Source organism: Galleria mellonella, unplaced genomic scaffold (assembly GCF_026898425.1).
Source record: "Galleria mellonella isolate WM207_F2 unplaced genomic scaffold, CSIRO_AGI_GalMel_v1 utg1267, whole genome shotgun sequence".
In the NCBI taxonomy this organism is placed as follows: Eukaryota; Metazoa; Arthropoda; class Insecta; order Lepidoptera; family Pyralidae; genus Galleria; species Galleria mellonella.
This window is the reverse complement of record NW_026441987.1, coordinates 2,662,782-2,682,498: the sequence shown is the minus strand read 5'-3', so window position 1 is coordinate 2,682,498 and position 19,717 is coordinate 2,662,782. Positions and strand designations below refer to the sequence as shown.

The window sequence follows — 19,717 nt, the reverse complement described above, 5'->3', positions numbered from 1 at the left end:
TAATATGATACTTTTTATACTAATTCGTGCGGGCATAGCAGTGGGATGTAACTAGTTGTAAATAAGCGTCATGGTACCGTTCATTAAAGGTAGTAGATGAGGACCTACAGTTTTTTTTATACTACTATGGTGGCAAACAAACATACGGCCCGTCTGATGGTAAACGGGGTTATCGTAGCCCAGGATTTTTCCGCGCCTGTTGCGCGGTTGTAATAAGCCTTTTTTGAAGAAACCCATGCTGTAGCCTCTAGGGAAAGTCTCGGAAGGAAGATTATATATATATATATATATATATATATATATATATATATATATATATATATATATATATATATATATGTAAATATTCGTAACTAAAGCCTACTAAGAGAAAGTACACTATAAGGTCGACTTCCCCGCGGTCACCCTATAATCCATCATATATATGTATGAGTGTGTATATATAAACATAGGATTTATTGTATGTTTTCCTTATTAATGTTGGTATATTTAAAAGTATCTTTCATCCAACTTTAAAGTAAAAAGAGAAAATAACTCCTTCCATAGTCAACTACACTCACCAGTCTCATCAGTATCTCTTGATCTGCAACCTAAGCCTTAAACCACTAAAGTCCAGAAAAAAATTCCTATCTTGTCTATGCTTCGTGTTTCATGTAGGAAAAGTTCTATTGGTGTTAACTATAACCTTAATAATTTGAGAAGGCGTATAGGTCATAGCTGGTAAGCAGATGCCAGGATACATTCAAAATATCGGTATAATACTACGGCACCCTCTGTAAAGGTGCAAGTTTATTTTATTTCAGTGCGCAACGTAATCTTGTCGGGGGTGGACGTCTCGTTCCGATTGCCCGCCGAAAATTCGCGGTGCCATTCAACTTTTCGAAAAGTGTAATTCTGAGACTTTGACCGTTTGTGTTGGTTTCTATTGTGTTATTTTGGAAATAAACCGGATCGGACGATGTGAGCGAGCGATTTGTTCGTCTCTTTTGTAAGTTTTTCGACTTTATCAAGATCAAGCCGGTAATGATTTCTAGACATGACATTTTGTATTTCGAGTGGGCTCTATACTTCCAATGACTTACCTGGAACATTTTCGGTCGTTTTAACGGCATGACTTGTTATTTTTAATCTAACATTAGACGTACGGAATTCGAAATAAATGTTTATTCAATAAACAGGCCAACACTAAATACAGTTTTACCACAAAAGTAATGTAAAACATTGTCTATTACAGGCGTTGTTTAACAAAACTCTAAGTAACTAAATTATGTTTATTTAGTGTAAAAATGTTTCTTTATAATTTTAAATCTATAAAAAAATAAACATATATGTTAATTTAATAGGCTGCACATTGGTAAATGTTAAGTTTAACCAGTAAATCTTAGAATTTACCAATGTGAGTTGGTAAATAGGATTTTATAAGAACAAAATCATTTTTTATATTTTTCACCAAACCAAACCAAACCTAATCTAATCTACTCGTATCTTTCTGACCACGAGAAAGATAAAAAATTTACTGAACACTAAAACTGTACAATATTGTACATGTTTAAAACTATGTCTAGTTCTGTAAAAGCCCGAATTACGGTATATCTATTTTTTTCTATACTTACATCAGAGACGTGGCAAATTAAAAAATATAGAAATAAAATGTACAAATACATATGTTACTGTAAAAGCTCGTACATTCGTTTGTTTGGTTTGGTGAAAGATACAAAAATGATCTTGTTTTTATAAAGTCCTCGCATTTACCAACTCATATTGGTAAATACTAAGATTTACTGGTAAAACTGAAGATTTACCAATATATATATAAACTATTGTAGTAAAATTTTGTACTTTAAATACCTGTTAATTTATAATAAAATATTCTTTTGTATAGACGTAAACAAATGTTAGACAGGTTTTTCTAGTAAGACATTTAAACATTTATTGAACACTTATCTTTGCTAAGTTAAATTTTTTTGTGGTAAAGCGGTTAGTGTCAATTTAAACTTTACGGCGATGAAAATTACGTCAAAAACCGAGCGACGGCGGTATGCTCGCCCATTGCGACGTCGAATTTAATATGCTCTGTAAAATGTTGTGTTTCTATTGATATAATAAACTGTTATAATAAAAATTTTTTTTATTTATTTATATTTTTTTATGTAGTTTCTTATATTTTTAAATACTTTTTTTTGACACCTGTATGGGTGTAGTCGTATGTTTTTGTAAAATAAAGTTTCTTTCTTTCTTTCTTTCATTCTTCTCTTTATATATCTAAAATGGTAATAGGCCTATTGATATTAAAAACTAGCTGTATCCCGTGGATTCGTTCTAGTGAATTTGTACATAAAGTATCCTATATGCTAAGTTTGTTATAATCAACCTGTATTCCTAATTTCATTCATATCTGTTTAGTATTTTTTGTGAGAAAGAGCAACAAACATTCATTCATTGATGTAAACTTTCGCATTTATAATATTAATGGAGTTACTTAAAAATCCCGTGATCCCGTGGTATAGAATGGGCCACCCGTAGGTTTTCCCCTAGGTGTCGTACTAAGGGTACTTAATGGCCGAGGGATAGGCAGCAGCGTCACTCTTTAAACATCATCAAAGCCTAACTGCGGTTGCCAACCCGCCTGCCAAGCGTGGCAACTACTAGTAAAACCCCCTATTTATGGGGGAGGCCTATGTACAGCAGTGGGCAGTTAACAGCTGATATGTTGAACATAGGCCTCATGGTGTGAAGGACCGGTTTACTAATATTAAATATAAGAACGAAAATGTGTCTGTTTGTCATCTCTTAGCGAATAAACGGCTCAACTAATTATCATGAAATTTAGCATAAGTGCTCTGTCCTGCGGCTTTGTCCGCAGTTGTATCGTATTTTTGAATAGCCTATATCTCTTCTCGAGAAATGAACTATGAAATCTATACTTATAATAAATCTGTAGAGAGGTCAATTCTGTACATGAAATATATTTCCAAAATAACTATCAGGGGGTGATTAGTGATCGATACAGATGCCAAAAATGCAATCAGTAAAATTTTTGTCTGTCTGTCTGTCTGTATGTTCGTTATAGAAAGAAAAACTACTCGACGGATTTTAACGAAACTTGGTACAATTATTCTTCATACTCCTGGGCAGGTTATAGTATACGTTTCATCACGCTACGATCAATAGGAGCAGAGCAGTGAAGGGAAATGTTAAAAATGTCCACCCGTGCGACGCCGGGACGGGCCGCTAGTAAAAATAAAATATTCAAATCCGACTGGTAGTTCTAGAGACTGGCGCGTTTAAGCAAAATAAAAAAAAAAAATTTCCGCATCATTATCACTACATAGTATAAAATAAAGTCGCTGTCGCTGTCTGTCCGTCCATATGTATGCTTAAATCTTTAGAACTACGCAACGGATTCTAAAGCGGTTTTCTTTAATAGATACAGTGATTCAAGAGGAAGGTTTATATGTATAATACATGCATAATATTGTAGAGAAACACTGATAAATTTAGAGGTATCTAATGTGACGTGATGTAATGTGCACCCGTGCGAAGCCGGGGCGGGTCGCTAGTTATATTATACTAGTGTTGTTTTTTAAATAAAATATAACCTATATTGCTTGCTGATAAAGTACCTTTCCATGGATGAAAGAATTTTCGATCGACTTTAAAGAGAAGTGGATTTCTAATTCGGTTTTGTTGTTTTTTTTTTTATCATTTGTTACCTCATAACTCCGTCAGTTGTGAACCGATTTGAAAAATTAGTATTTCATCTGAAAGTACACACTTACAGTTTGGTCCTGTGAAAATTTTATCGAAATCGGTTTAGTAGTTTAGTTTTTAAATTAGAATAACTCGTTTTGTCACAATCAAAGACGATTTTTTTGGGATACAATCTTTAATTAAGTAGATTGAATAGTTTTTGAATTTATACATTACTAACACAATTAAATCATTTCTCTATACAATATTAGTTTAAAACCAGAGGGAGACTTTGTACAAAAGTCGTCTGCTAGGGTACCTCTTTCCCATTCGTGTTTCAACCGTAAAGCAGTTGTGTTTGCATGGCTGTGTTTCGGTTTGAAGGGTGGGATATGGCGTGAATTTACAGGGTACAGAGGAATAACACCTGAGTCCTCAGGAATGGCAACGTATGGGGGGTATCATGGGCGAAACAGTATACTCTGTTATATCCTTGGTACTGCTCATGTCTATAGGCGACTGTTACCACTTTCCATCAGGTGGGCCGTCAGCTTGTTTGCCACCTCAGTGGTATAAAAAAAAATATTTTGCACCATATATATTATGGTTTATATACACTCTCTCATTTCGGGTACTCAAGGTTGACTCGAAGAAATCCCTTATGAATACCTGCAATACCAGAAGTATTACGTGCGCGTTGCCGACCCTGAAGAAACCTCTTTATTCTCCTTTTGAAGATCCACAAGCTGTAGTCTCTTGGGAAGACCTCGGCAAGGAGCTCATTCCATAACCTGAGTGTTCGTGGGAGAAAACATCTCTGAAACCGCGTTGTACGCGACCATTTAGGCTGTAGGGTATCTTTTTAAGATTTTTTTTTAATGGATGATAATGGTAACCCCACCCGCGCTATCGGTATACACCGGCGGGGCACCAGTGAAGGATGATAGGTGAGGATGAAGCAGGTCAGTTAGTCCATCGTGACAAATTCAACAAGAATTGTTCACGATGCTTTCCAGGGGGAACCACGTGGAGGTCGACGTAATAAGGCATATTGCTAGCAATGGGGCTGTCAAACTCCATTGCTAACAATTCCTTTCTCCCCTCTTTTTAAGATTTCTCATATTATATTTCTCTTAAATATCTTCCACGTACACCGTACAGATATCGTGTAGTTACAATTTTGTTATATTAGTGAGATTAGTATAGATACGGTGTGAAGAAGGACCACAGCTATGGGTTTGAGCAAATGCCATTTGCGTATAATATCGGCTTTAATTTAAGCACAATAGAGTCTAATTGGCTTTGGTTAAAATTCAACTCGGCATTTCTATTTGCATTTTGTGTTAAAGTTTAAAGGATTGGTTTATAAATAGACTAGGTTTTACACGTGACTTCGTCCACCTGACTGGGATATGTTTATTGACTGGGTTAGAAAGTATCACATATAGTACGGCTATTCCAAATTTGACAACGATTGGTTAAGCTGTTAAGGCATAATAAGGTAACAAACAAACTTACATTAACATGTATATAATTGTTTTTTAATGCATGATAATGGAATTTTGACTCCGATTGTATTAACGGTATACGCTGGCAGTGAGGGATGATTCAGCACGATGGATTCCAGGAGGGACCATGTGGAGGTCGACCTGATAGGATATATTGCTAGTAATGAGACTGGTATTCCGCATTACTAGCAATCCCTTTAACCCATAATTATAATATTAGTAAGGATGATAATGAAGTGATAACCCTGTCTACACTCTTGGTATACACTGATGGGGCACCAGTGAGGGATGATAGGTGAGGATGAAAGCAGGTTAGTTGACCCATTGTGACAAATTCCTAGGCAGTTGATCACAATAGTTGAGAGAAGGGATTGTTAGTATTGGGGTTTAACAGCCCCATTGCTAGCAACACAAAATAAAACACCCTTTCAGGTCGACTCCCACGCAGATCCCCCTAGAAACCATCGGGGCTAATTCTAGTAGAATTCGTTACGATGAACTAACTTTACTAGCTTTCATCCTTACCAATCCTCACTGATGCACTGCCAGACTATACTGATAGCGCAAATGGGATTGTCCGAGATATATGTATATCTACTGCTTATCCCGGTCAGTAAACATATCTCAAACATGCAGACAAAACCGCGTACAGGAGCTAGTATATTATGAATGTAAGAGTTTGGATAAATGGACGCATGTGGACACGTTAATGTAAAAAATATTTATTTATTTAACTCTTTATTGCACCATAAATAAAAATATAAAATGACAAGTGAATAATTCGAGTGAAATACAGTAAAATAAATACTTTGGTTAAAGGAGAACAGATAGAAATATATTGAGGGATAACAACAAATTATGATAAATAAACATATAAACGTAAAGAATAATATACTTATAAAAAATATACATATATAAATCACATACTCTCTGTGCATCTTCTGCCGAATTTATCATGGGGAGTGTTCTGAGGAATTGTTCGGATTGATATGCCTCACCTGCTGCTGATTTTTCTTGAAGGTTATGTTGTCCTATTGGTTCCGTATTTTTACAACCCGCCACAAACAAAAGTTTCATCAGAACAATCTGGACGAGTGGCGGTCTTCCACCGTGCGTTTTTCAATGCACTTTCTTCCACGCACAACCACTCTTTGGAATCAACTTCCAGCAGCAGTATTTCCGAACCAATACGACAACATAACCTTCAAGAAAAGAGTATATTCCTTTTAAAAAGGCCGGCAGCACACCTGCAATGCCGTTGGTGTTGTGGGTGATCATGGGCGGCGGTAGTCACTTACTATCCAGGTGAGCCGCATACTCGTTTGCCCTCTGTGTTGTAAAAAAAATATATAAATAACTATACATAGTACATATTAAATTAATAAATATATAAATTGTAACTAATTATTTAATAGTCCAGATTGAAGCTTTTCATTGTTGTGATAAATTAAAGTATTCGTAATTTTCCCGAAGGGGCTTTTTGAAGGAAAATTTGGTTAAAGACTTTTTTTAGTTTACTTATAAAGATTTTTTTTATACAACTTAGAATGGCAAGCAAGCTGACGACCCACCTGATGGAAAGTGGTAACCGTCGCCTATAGACATGAGCAGTACCATGGACGTAACAAAGTATACTGTTTCGCCCATGATACACCTACGCCTTGCCATTCCTGAGGACTCAAATGTTATTCCTCTGTACCCTGTAAATTCACGCCATATCTCACTCTTCAAACCGAAACGCAGCCATGCAAACACAACTGCTTCACGAGAAACAAGAATGGGACAGAGGTGGCCAAGCAAACGACTTTTGTACAAAGTCTCCCTCTGGTAGATTCTTATAAAATGAATTTTTAAATCGTAGCTCACGGCATTCGTAGCTGTAATTGTTTAAAAGTTTTTTTTTTTTTTAATCTGAAGGTATCGTAAACAACAAGGGTCAAGGACTGCGGAGGAATTGTTTATGTGAATGCTGACACGCGATATATCAATAAATTACGTGAATTTTTTACAGTAACAATTCAAAAATAGGCCACAAACCCTTTCATTGTAATTGAAAACACAGAAATGGCATTGATTCGACACATTTAAATGAGTAGATTTTATAATTTAATAAAAAATTCCCTATTTAATACTATTTTTAAGTTCACACATGCTTGAATAGTTTTGTACTCAATAGGAGCCTTTATTCATGAGCGCGGTTCACTGTGAGACCAACGCCCTGTTTGTCCCAATGATAAATGGAGATATAATTAATTACAATACAGTATGACTCGCGTATGGCTGTGTGATTCCACAAATAAATATTATTGAAGCCACTTGATTTGCTCCGCTATAAACTCGATTGTATTTTTTATATATATTCTTTGATGCACTTGAACAATAGATACAGCGATTAGTTTAACAACTTGTTAGCCAAACGTGGTTGCTTATCTGGCAAAACTTTCCTTCCAGCCATGCCCAGTGCAGTTAGAGAGAAAATAATTGTATTTTTTAATGTTGGTTACTTTATAACTTCGTATATATAAACGATTAAAAAAAATATTTCAATCTACTTACAGACTATATATGGCAGATATGGCAGTGAATTTACAGGGTACAGGAGAATAACATCTGAGTCCTCAGGAATGGCAACGCATGGGGGGTATCATGGGCGAAACAGTATACTCTGTTACGTCCATGGTACTGCTCATGTTTATAAGCGACGGTTACCACTTTCCATCAGGTGGGCCGTCGGCTTGTTTGCCATTCTAAGTTGCATAAAAAAAATCCCCGTACAGTTGTCACATTGGTTTAGAGTAAGCATATTTGTCGATTTTCGCCAACTTGATTTTTATAGGAAGTTATACTGGTAGATTTGTAAAAGAATATTAATGAGCTAGATATCGCTTATAAGGAATGTACAGACACGCAAACTTGCAGTTTTATTATATACTAGCTCTTACCCGCGTCTTCGTCCGACCGGGATATATTTATTGACCAGGATAAAAAGTCGCCTACGCCCTTTTCCCCATATATGCATTATGTGTATACCAAGTTTTATTCGCCATGTAGTCCCGGCAAAGAATAGGGTATCCCTTCCTTTCCCATGGTGCCATAAGAGCCGATTAAGAGAGGACGAGAGATTAATCGTATTAACGAATCCTAGTACGAAATAGGTATTGGCGACCTGCACGCATGCTAAAGGTAAAGGAGTTAAGGGGCCGCCTGAAAATCAACGCTGTATAGGTACATCTCGCTGGAGCTGTACATATATAGCAACAGCTGAGGCGGCTCCTATTACCTACCAGCAACATTATTTTTTTTTTTTTTCTATTTGTTGTTTTAATTTTTTATTTTCTTATTACTGGTGATAAAGGTTATCTATCTATCTAATCATCTTTAAAACCTGATTGTAGTTGCCAAGCGTGGCAACTATTGGCAAAACTCTTGTTAATCGTTCAACATATAATGTGATTATTAGAAAGAAACAATATATTCAGAGAGAATTGTGTACTTTTATTATAACAATGAAGGACAGGACAAAAAGTAATGTCGAATATGTAATTTAAAAATATATCAAAATTTGTATATCAAAATATTTCTAGCCATTAACAACAAATGAATAAAAAAAAATGGAGGAGGCTCATGCTTACCAGTGGACAGCTAAAGGATCATATCGTCATAGTCGTAGAATACTGACGGATCTGACAAAGATTACATATAAAGATCCGTCAGTATTCTACGACTATGACGATATAATGATAGTAAGTGCTTTATATTATTCCCAAATTCGTGTATAATATAGTATATGTTATATATGTGTAAGTATATTTGTTATTTATATATATTTATTCGTTTATATATGTAATTTTAGTATGTATGTATATCAATAATTACTAGTACCGCATTCGAGTATTCTGACACTTCCATATGGTTGACTGGGAGAGAATGCTTTTAGCATTAAGTCCGCCATGTACACATATTTGTACTAATGAATAAATAAATAAAATGATACTAAATTTCATAGTGATCGGTCAAGCCATTAAAGAGTTAAGAGGTCATAAATAAACAAACTCACTTTCATGTTTATAATATTAGTGAGAAATTGCTTTTGCTCGTGACTTTTGACATGTGCGTGGATTTTGGAGTTGGAACAATCCATTATGTCTATCCAAATAGACTTGTTTAGTAGTAGACAAGTACTTTTAATTTGTCATTTTTGAAAACAGCATCCAATTTGGCGCAGCAGTTTTTGCGTAACTAACATACAGATTAAAATCCTAACAAATATTGTTTTGATGAAATTATTTCTATCGCTCTTATTAAGAATTCTCATATTAAAATTTTATAAATATCTCTTACTAGCCTTTACACGTGACTTTCTTCGCGTGATCGTTTACTGACTGAGATAAAAAGTAACCTATATCCTTCTCCGTTCATATAGTATGTGTATAGCAATTTTTTATTTATTTATTTATTCATTAGTACATATATGTGTGCATGGCGGACTTAATGCTAAAAGCATTCTCTCCCAGTCAACATTAGGGAAATGTCAGAATACTCGAATGCGGTACTAGTTATTATTGATATACATACATACTAAAATTACATAATTAAATGAATATATAATTAACAAATATAATATTCAATGTGATTGGTTTTTTTTAATGGATAATAATATAATGGTAACTCCACTCATGCTATTGATATACACCGGCGGGGCACCAGTGAAATATGATAGGTGAGGATGAAGCAGGTCAGTTAGCCCATCGTTACGAATTCAACAAGAATTGTTCACGATGGTTTCCAGGGGGAACCACGTGGAGGTCGACCTAATAGGACATATTGCTAGCAATGGGGCTGCCAAACTCCATTACTTACAATCCCTCTCCCCCCATTGTGATTGGTTAAGCTGTTAAGGCGATATAAGATTATTATAAAATTTGTAAAAATATAATGATGTACAGACATCGTACAGTTACAAATATTATGTATATATATTCATCAATCATTACATTATGGATGCACGTCGAATCCGAGTGCTCATCGATTTCGCCGATTCCGCCGAAAGCTGAAATATCGTAACTCGATTTGAACTTATCGCTCGGTGCGAATCGATTCGTCTACCCTTTGAGGGGGTAACTATTTTTGTTGAAAATTGCGTAGCTTTTTTTATGAGAGTCGAGATAAGCCGTTTCATGATTGTGTACAATATTTGGAGACGGTTGGAAAAAGGATTATTAGGAAAGATGTCTAGCAGACTTATTGCTAGCAATATACTTTATGGAGGGGAAAGGGATTGTTAGTAATGTAGGTCTTAAAGCATCATTGTCAGTATTCTTCATTAGTTCGACCTCTACGCTTCCCCCTGGAATCTATTGTTTTTTTTATGCAACTCAGAATGGCAAACAAGCTGACGGCCCATCTGATGGAAAGTGATAAGCGTCGCCTATAGATTGTTATTAATTATAGTAAAATAATTTTGACACAAAACAAATTGACCTGCTTTCATTCTCACCTATCATCTCTTACTGGTGCCCCGCCAGCATAAATCGATAGCGTAGGTACCATTCTATTTTTACCCATAAAAACAAAAGACAAAATATTTACAAATTTTCATTTAAGTATGCAAACGAGGATATCTGCAAAGGAAACAGTGACTGACATAGCCCGAGGGATAAGCAAGCTGAAGTGCCAGTGGGCTAGTCACATTGCCGGCCTTTTAAAAAGGAATATACTCTTTTCTTGAAGGTTGTCTTGTCGTATCGGTTCAGAAATACTGCTGCTGGAAGTTGATTCCAAAGAGTGGTTGTGCGTGGAAGAAAGTGGCTTGAAAAACGCACGGTGGAGGACCGCCACTCGTCCAGATGATTGGGATGAAATTTTAGTTTCCTCCAAAAGATTACAATAGTAAATTTATTATATATATAAATAATTACAATGAGAAAACAATGGGCGACCTTATCGCTAAGAGTGATCTCTTCCATCTATTCTTTGATACTTGTCTATGAATATTTTTATTAAATTAAAGTAGGTACCGCATGATTTACTTAGTAATTCACTGTTCATCCCAAAGCTTGACTGGTAGAGAATGCTATTAGCATTAAGTCCACCTTTTGTGCCATATTTTCTTTCGATAAATAAAGTTATTTAAACAAACAAATATAATGTGAATCGGATTTAAAAACCCGTTTACATATTGATAGCTGTCTAAAACCCTTGTATGTACAAATAAATCAACACATAATGTTCGGAAAGGCAGCATTTAGCCTTGAGGGATGCGAGGGTATTTTTTTATCACAGTGACGCAATCCCTTCCTTGGGGAATACTTCGGATGCCGCCTATATTTGCCTGGGGCCATCGAAACATAGCCATGTGGTTATACCTTGAAATTTTTACACCCACCCATAGCGGGAATTCTTGTTATGGGTTGACATAATATTTTACTAGTTTTGACCCACAATTTCGTACGCGTGGCCAAGATATTCTCACTGACCGCGATAAAAAGTCGTGTATATATACATATATATATTTGAGACTTGATGCTCTACCTATATAATTTAAAGTCAGGCTATATTTTGAGCGACATCCTTCTTACAACGTGACCAAATACCTAAATGCCAATATTATTGTTATATTATTATTTATTTATTTTTAATTGTAATAAATGGAACAATTCCAATTTTAAAACTTGTACTCAACATTATTGACATGTAATTACTATTTTTATTATTTTTATTTGTTATTATTATTTTTAATTGTTATTAACATTGTTTTAATTTATTTTATTAATTTAAAAATTATAATGTAAACATTGAATTATTATTGTGTGACGAAAACTGTTTTATTGTTCAATATAGAAATATATTTATCATAAACGTACATTACTATGTTCTAAATTTAAATATGTAATTTTATTTTTTATGTATAAGTTAATTTAATGTATTTACTAAATATCTCGTCACATATTACTTTGTTATATTAGTTTCAAAATAATAATAGTAAGGTTACTAATCAATATTATTATTCCAATATTTATTTTTGTGGGGATCTATATTACTATTGGGGGGGGGGGGGGACTATTAATCTTAATCAATAATTCTCAAATAATTAACCGTCTCTCTTAAAACATCTTACGTGGTTGCCAACCCGCCTGCCAAGCGTGGCAACTATTGACAAAACTCTCCTTATGGGGGAGGCTTATGTTCAACATGATGAATAATTCTCTAAATATGCTAAGTTATGTTAAGTGTTACCTACATAGTATTTTTTATCGCGGACTTAAATGCTACTAGCATTAAGTCCGCCTTTTGTACCATATTTTCTTTTTATCAATAAAGTTATTTAAAATAAATTAAATTATCATAATTCGAAGAACCGACAACCGATGGAGAAGAATGAATCTTGAGTGATGACTCCGTATGGGCAAACGCGGTCTACGACGACCCCTCATTAGATGAAGTGACGACCTCAAACGCATTGCAGTGACTCAGTAGATGCAGGTAGCTGAGAATCGTTCCTTATGGCTGTCCATGAGGGAGACCTATGTCCAGCTGTGGATGGAAAATGGGTGAAATGATGAAATTATACTTATAGTTTACTTAAATCATTTAAGTACGTGTTAATTCCCGTCTTTTATTAAATATAAAATATGCACCGCGAATGTCTAAAACTGTTTATTACTACGTATGTACTTCTTAAAGCAATGTAAAATTTACTGTATAGTAATTTTTATATTATAAACTGTAGTCAAACATATAAATATTCATTTCCATTTATTTGTATGCATTATTAACGGGTTCTTAGCATTATGTAAAAAGTTTGAAAAAGATCGACGTCGAGTCCTGTGTTGAAACATATTAAACATATCCATAGAAATTCCGGCGCGCTATACAAAAATTGGGACACGCTGTATAAAGGAGCAATGTATTCAGCGATAGGCCGATATTCAAAGCGAGTTGAAATGAAATAAGTTTCAGTGTACGTACGTATCTGGAATACCCTAACTTTGTTTGGTTTGTCATGGATTTTAACAAATGCCTAGCGGGCTGGACAAGCGTTGATATCAATACCTGAAAGTCCAACAAAAATATAACAGTAAGTCATCCCTCTATTGTTGCCTGTACAATACGCCGCACTAGTGTTGCCATAACGAGATATTGAATTAAATAGATAAAATTTTCTACATTATTTATTACATTAAAACTAATATAATTTAATTTATGCTGTAAGAAAATATCCAAAATTGTAAAGTTATTAAAATAATTCGATTAACAAATCGATACGCATCAATTATAATCAACTAGTGTTGGCTACTTAATCGACATTTCAAATGGATAGTGTAATCGATAATACGTTGAATCGATTGCAATCGAGTATTATTAAAAGTGAGTTGATTGATAAAGGCTAGCGCGGAATATTAGAGAGAATGGGTTAATGCTATCTCTGAGCCATAAATGTTATGTCCTATTTTGTAAACAGTTAATTATTAACTTTGGATGACAGGAAACTTATTTAAGAGTCAAATAAAAATAATTTATTATTGTTATTATTATTAATTGAAATATTGTTTAGTACATTCATATCAAGTGTACCCAAACTTTGGTTTGTAGTGGATTTCACCAAATACATAGCAGGCTAAGTAAGCGTTGCTGTCGATATCTAAAAAGTGTATCTTATCGGTTTCTAAAAGTCCAACAAAAATAGTGAGTCATCCAGCCATTGTTAGCGGCACAATACACTGCACTAGTGTTGTAATAATCGATAGATATCGATTATAAAGCTACAGTTCGATTGAAACTACAAATAATTTAACGCTCAAAATTTGTATTGATTTTTTATACAACTTGGAATGTCAAGCAAGATTATGATCTATATAATGGGAAGTGAAAACCGTCGTTTATAGACAGGAGCCGTTTATTGTTTTAAACTTGTAATTGATATTATCGATACCAGAGTCTATATATTTAACTATCGTTAAAATATATAGTCTTTAACCGATTCTATTGATGGTGTCGCATTCCACAATCGATTAGAATCGAATAAAATTTATAAGTATTAAATATGTATTGTACTATCGGTTGAACCGATTCAGTCGATAGATTAATCGTGTTTTAAATTGTTATGGATGTCAATTTGTTTAGTGAAAAACATTATAACACCTTTCATTATAATATGTTGAAACGCTTTTGAAACTGACATCAGAATCTTGCAAAATACAGAATAAAGAGTAGAACAGAGATCTGATAATTATCTACTATTTACTATAACAATCTACAGGTTCCTTCTTTTTAACAAATTAAAAACCTACAGACACCTTAGTTTTAGAGGAGACAACATCATCATCATCGATTACTACTACTAATTATTCGAATGAGTAATTCATCATTTTCAAACCACTAACTCCTGATTTCATCTGACTACAAATTTTTAACTGACAACATTTTTTTTGGCTGTCACTTGTTATCACCTATTTTTTTTCGGGGGTCGCGAGACTTTTTATTAAACTTTTTAGCTTTTTCGTGGGTCGCTATATAAAAATAGTTGAGAAACAATGATATAGAGAACACAAGTTCTCGATGCAAATTGTGCAATAAAACGAATACCATAAAGTTCTTATTTTACAAAGTTTTCTTCAGCAATTAGTCTTTCTGGCTGAGTTCGTTATAAGTCCTAGAAAGTTCTAGAGTTCCTTCCAACACTTGGAGAGCTTCAACTGTCATTGTGTAAACTTGGTGTGTTTGTAATTGCTCAATGTATCGCCATTGTGCGCTGAGGAGTCTACGTCGTACTCGTATATATAGAATGGAGAATGGAAATCATCTGTTGAAATTGTAGTTTCAGAAATATTTAGAACTAGTTGTCTCTCGCGGCTTCACCCGCGTAAATCAGAACATAAAATATCCTGTGTGCTAAGTTAAGATATGATTAACCTGTAATCTAAATTTTATTCACATCTGTTCAGTGGTTTTAGCGTAAAAGAGTAACAAATCCATCCATCTATCGTTATAAAGTTAAGCCTAACTGCCGTTGCCAATCTACCTGCCAAGCGTAGCAACTACTGGCAACGCGCGCACGCACGCACGCACGCACGCACCCATCACGCACGCACGCACGCGCGCACTTAAGATCGCACGCACGTACTCACGCACGCACGCACGCATACACACACACACACAAATAATTTTTATTCTACTGACATGAATGATATATATATATATATATATATATATATATATATATATATATATATATATATATATATATATATATATATATTATATAACTTAGAATGACAAGCTGACGGCCCACCTGATGGAATGTTATGGTATAATATACGGGGACGAAGTCGCGTGTAAATACTAGTATATAGTAATATAATTCTATGTTACTTATTATCGTTATTAAAAAATTATAATGAGTAATAAAACTGCTTTATCTTCCTAACATTTTCAATTAGACATTTTCCTTAATTTTGATCTTTGATGTCGCGTAGGTGATGTGATTAAAACTTGAAATAATTAATATAAAAAAAGAAAAAGATAGATAAATCTTGACTAGAGAACAATTAGCTATTTTTGTTTGTGGGCCGACATTTGATTTCAAACTTCTGGTTTTGAGTTTAAAGTTACTTTTAATTATTTATTTATACTTTACTGTACATATAACAAGTAAATAAGGTAAGGTAAATTGTACGTAGGTGAGCTTAACTCTACAAGAGTTCTCTTCCAGCAACACCCAACCGGGTAGAGCGGTGTGGTACACACACACGCACACACGCACACACGCATACGCACACGCACACGCACATACACACGCGCTCGCTCACACACATATATATGTGTGTGTGTGTGTGTGTGTGTGTGTGTGTATAATGTAATGTAAATTGGACTCTATATTACGCGCTAAGATTCTCATTTTCCTTCAGAGACCTTCACAGGCCTCACGGAGTGACCTCACTGTTTTCAGGCTTTTTAAGCGTTGAGGGGCCACAGCTTCACATTCCAGGATTATGTGAACAGCCGTTTCTTTGACGTCAAAACAGCTTCGACATAGAGAGCTGTCTGTGGCTCCTATTGTGTATAAATGTTTCTTTAACGGGCAATGACCCGTTATTGTCCCTATCTTAAGATTTTTCCCGTCTAGATATAATAAACGTTTTTGATAGTCGTATATGTACGTATACATATATACTTATGTATATTAGACACAAATATATATTTATACATACATACACATATAAATATTCCGACAAATACAAATAATAAATATATTTTCATAGAGATAGCAAATAAGTTTTCTTGCTTATTTAACCAAAGTTAAATACAGTTTTTTTAAAGGATGGAAATCGAATGATTTAGACACGGGCAACAAGGCAATATGCCGTGCAATTGCGCCAGCTTCCTTTACTACGCTGGATGTGTAAACTTTATAAATTGTATGGAGCATAGGTAATGAATACGAGTGAGAGGCATCTATGACATTTTACTTTTAAATTTTCGTCTTGGAAGGAGAGTATTTTTTTTTTAATGGGTGATAATGGAATGGCAACCCCAGCCGCGCTATCGGTATACACCGGCGGGGACCAGTGAAGGATGATAGGTGAGGATGAAGCAGGTCAGTTAGTCCATCATGACGAATTCAACAAGAATTATTTGCTATTGTTTCTAGGGGGAACCACGTGGAGGTCGACTAAATAGGGCATATTGCTAGCAATGGGGCTGTCAAACTCCATTACTAACAATCCCTTTCCCCTCGGAAGGAGAGTATTTACTATACAGGTATATATATATATATATATATATATATATATATATATATATATATATATATATATATATATATATATATATATATATATATATATATATATATATATATAATATAGTACAAAAATGTTCTTTTTCATTTATGTGTTTACCGAATCGATTCTATTGATAATACATTTAAGTAGCATTTGGTTTACAAAAAAAAAAAAACCATTGACTTGGATAGTAATTTTGAAAAAAAATCCATGGGATTAATCTGAAAGCACGTCGTAAATAACGGAGTTTTGAGGTAACAAAATAAAAAAGAAAACCTAATTAAAAAACATACAATCGAATTGAGAACTTCCTGCTTTTTTTAAAGTCGGTCAAAAATACAACCGGACACTTTTGCGGTCGAAACAAGTAGGCCATTACTGCGTTTTAAAATGTACACACGGGGAAGTAATAAATAAATTGAACCCGGCGCCGGCCACCAGCGACGGTGGCGCCCCCTCCATTTCGTATTCAATACAATGCAAATATCCTCGCCGCTGCCGGACAGTGATACGGGGTATTAACATACATTTGAGAATGTTTGTAAACGTTAATCCGACTTGTGAGTAGTGGACAGCGACCAAAATTTATTAAACACTAGCCATCCGACCCTGCTTTGCACGAGTAGACAGGATTTTCGAAAATCAATATACATATATAATAAAATCGTAACTGGTCGCTGTCTGTACATGGAAGGTATGTAAGAAAAACTATTATAAGAGGGCTTTATGAACGTAACAGAATTTAAAACAATGATTTTTAAAAAAATTATGTGTACGTTTGTGCACGCTAATCCCAGAAATGGCTTAACCGATTTATATGCGGTTTTCACTAATGCGTTTCGGTTTGCTATACTTAATATTTAGCGTTTGTTTTGTTTCAATAAGTTCATAAATAAAAAAGTTATACCTATCTAAAGAATGGTATAAAATAACCGATCGGTTGAATGGGCTCAAATTTTATGAAGGTAGGTATCAGTAGGTATTTATCATATTTTAATTCACAGGATATTTTATTTATCGATTCACGCGGGCAATGCCGCAGGAAACAGCTAATCAATACATATAATAAAAAAAAAACAGCCAATTTAACTGATCGCTTATTATATAGCACTTTACATGTGATCCTTTAGATTGATATAACTTTTTTATTTGTGAACCGATTGGAATAAAACAAACACTAAATGTTAAGTGTAACAAACTGCAAGGTATTAGTGAAAACCGCATTTAAATCGGTTAAGCCGTACCTGAGATTAGCGTGCACAAACGTACAGAGAAACAGGTAAAAATTCTAAAAATCATTGTTTTGCCTTCTATTGCATTCATAAAGCCCCCCCTATAATAGTTTTTCTTATATATATTTCATGTACAGCGACCAGTTACGATTTTATTATATGTATTGATAAATCTAACACAATTCCTAGACAAACTAAGCCAAACTACGGTTGCCGACATGCCTGCCAAGCATGGCCACTACTGGCAAATCCCTCCTCATGGCGGGAAAAAAGATTGTTAGTAATGGGGTCTACGGTGACCTATTGCTAGCAATACACTTTATCACGTCGACCTCCACGCAATTCCCCTTGGAAACCATCGTGGTTAATTCTAGTGGAATTCGTTACGATGGACTTACTGACCTGCTTTCATCGTCACCTATCATCCCTCACTGGTGCCCCGCCAGTGTATACCGATAGCGCGGGTGAAGTAACCATTTCATTATCACCCATTAAAAATACCCTTATGGGGGAGGCTATGTTCAGCAAACATAAAAAATAAACCCAAATTGAAAACCTCCTTTTATTTAAGTCGGTTGAAAATGATTGATAATTTAAATAATCACCAATATAAGTTTATTGCACCAAAGACATAAAAATAAACAATGACATATAAACAATACAACTGAAATACAGTAGCATGGAGTACAGATCAAAATATACACATAAAGGTACAAAAGGCGGTCTTATCGCTAGGGCAATCTCTTACAGACAACCTTTGGTTAAAGGAGAGCATATAGAAGTGGGTAGGTGGCGGCAAGAGTGAATTATATTTTGACCACATTCAATACACATTTCTTTGAAAAAGTCCAGTTTCATTGATTGAACACTCAAATAAATCTATGCTAATGATTCCGAATTCACTTTGCAGTAAAAACAATGTGTTCTCTTTCTCTCTCTATCAAATTGCACGGTCCATGGTTTATTTTTTTAAGCACGGTCGAGGTGCAATTCTGTTTTCATTGTGGAGTTAGGATTTAGGAAGGCTAGTGGAGCGCGAACGTGTTTTTGTAAAGGAAACAAAATAACGAACGGTCGAATCTAGCACGTACACACTTTGGCTTTTTAAATGTATTAATTCGGCATTTTTTTATTATTTCAGCCATTAATTGTTTATCAGACAGTAATGTTATTTAATAAATCACCTGTCCATTTGAAAATTATACAAAATCTCGATTCTATTAAAATTAAACTACGATCCCTTTTATTGGAAAAATGCTATTACTCCGTTAATGGCTTTTGCACTGGCGATTAATGTAAATACCTTATTTAAAAAATTAATGTAATATATATATTACGGATGAAGCTAAGAACAAGGAATTACATAGAAGGAGTGATAAAATTGTCAATTCATAGCAGGTTAGTGTACAGAAAATGTTATACGGCCGTATAACCCTACCAAATTCAGATACAACTTGCGTGCATACTTTTTACATAAACTGTGTTGAATATATAATCTAGTAAT

General features: G+C 34.5%; 1 protein-coding gene across 2 annotated transcripts in view; it reads left to right on the top strand.

Moving 5' to 3' along the window:
• Positions 1-813: 813 nt before the first annotated feature.
• The window catches only part of LOC116413785 (hemicentin-2-like), a 194,714-nt gene continuing 175,810 nt past the window's right edge, over positions 814-19,717 (top strand). Inside the window, exon 1 of one of the 2 annotated variants that reach the window (XM_052900803.1) lies at positions 814-988. The gene's annotated coding sequence lies outside the window, so the exon portion shown is untranslated. Of the gene's footprint in view, positions 1,021-19,717 lie in introns of both variants that reach the window. The other variant, XM_052900808.1, reaches the window with a different exon arrangement.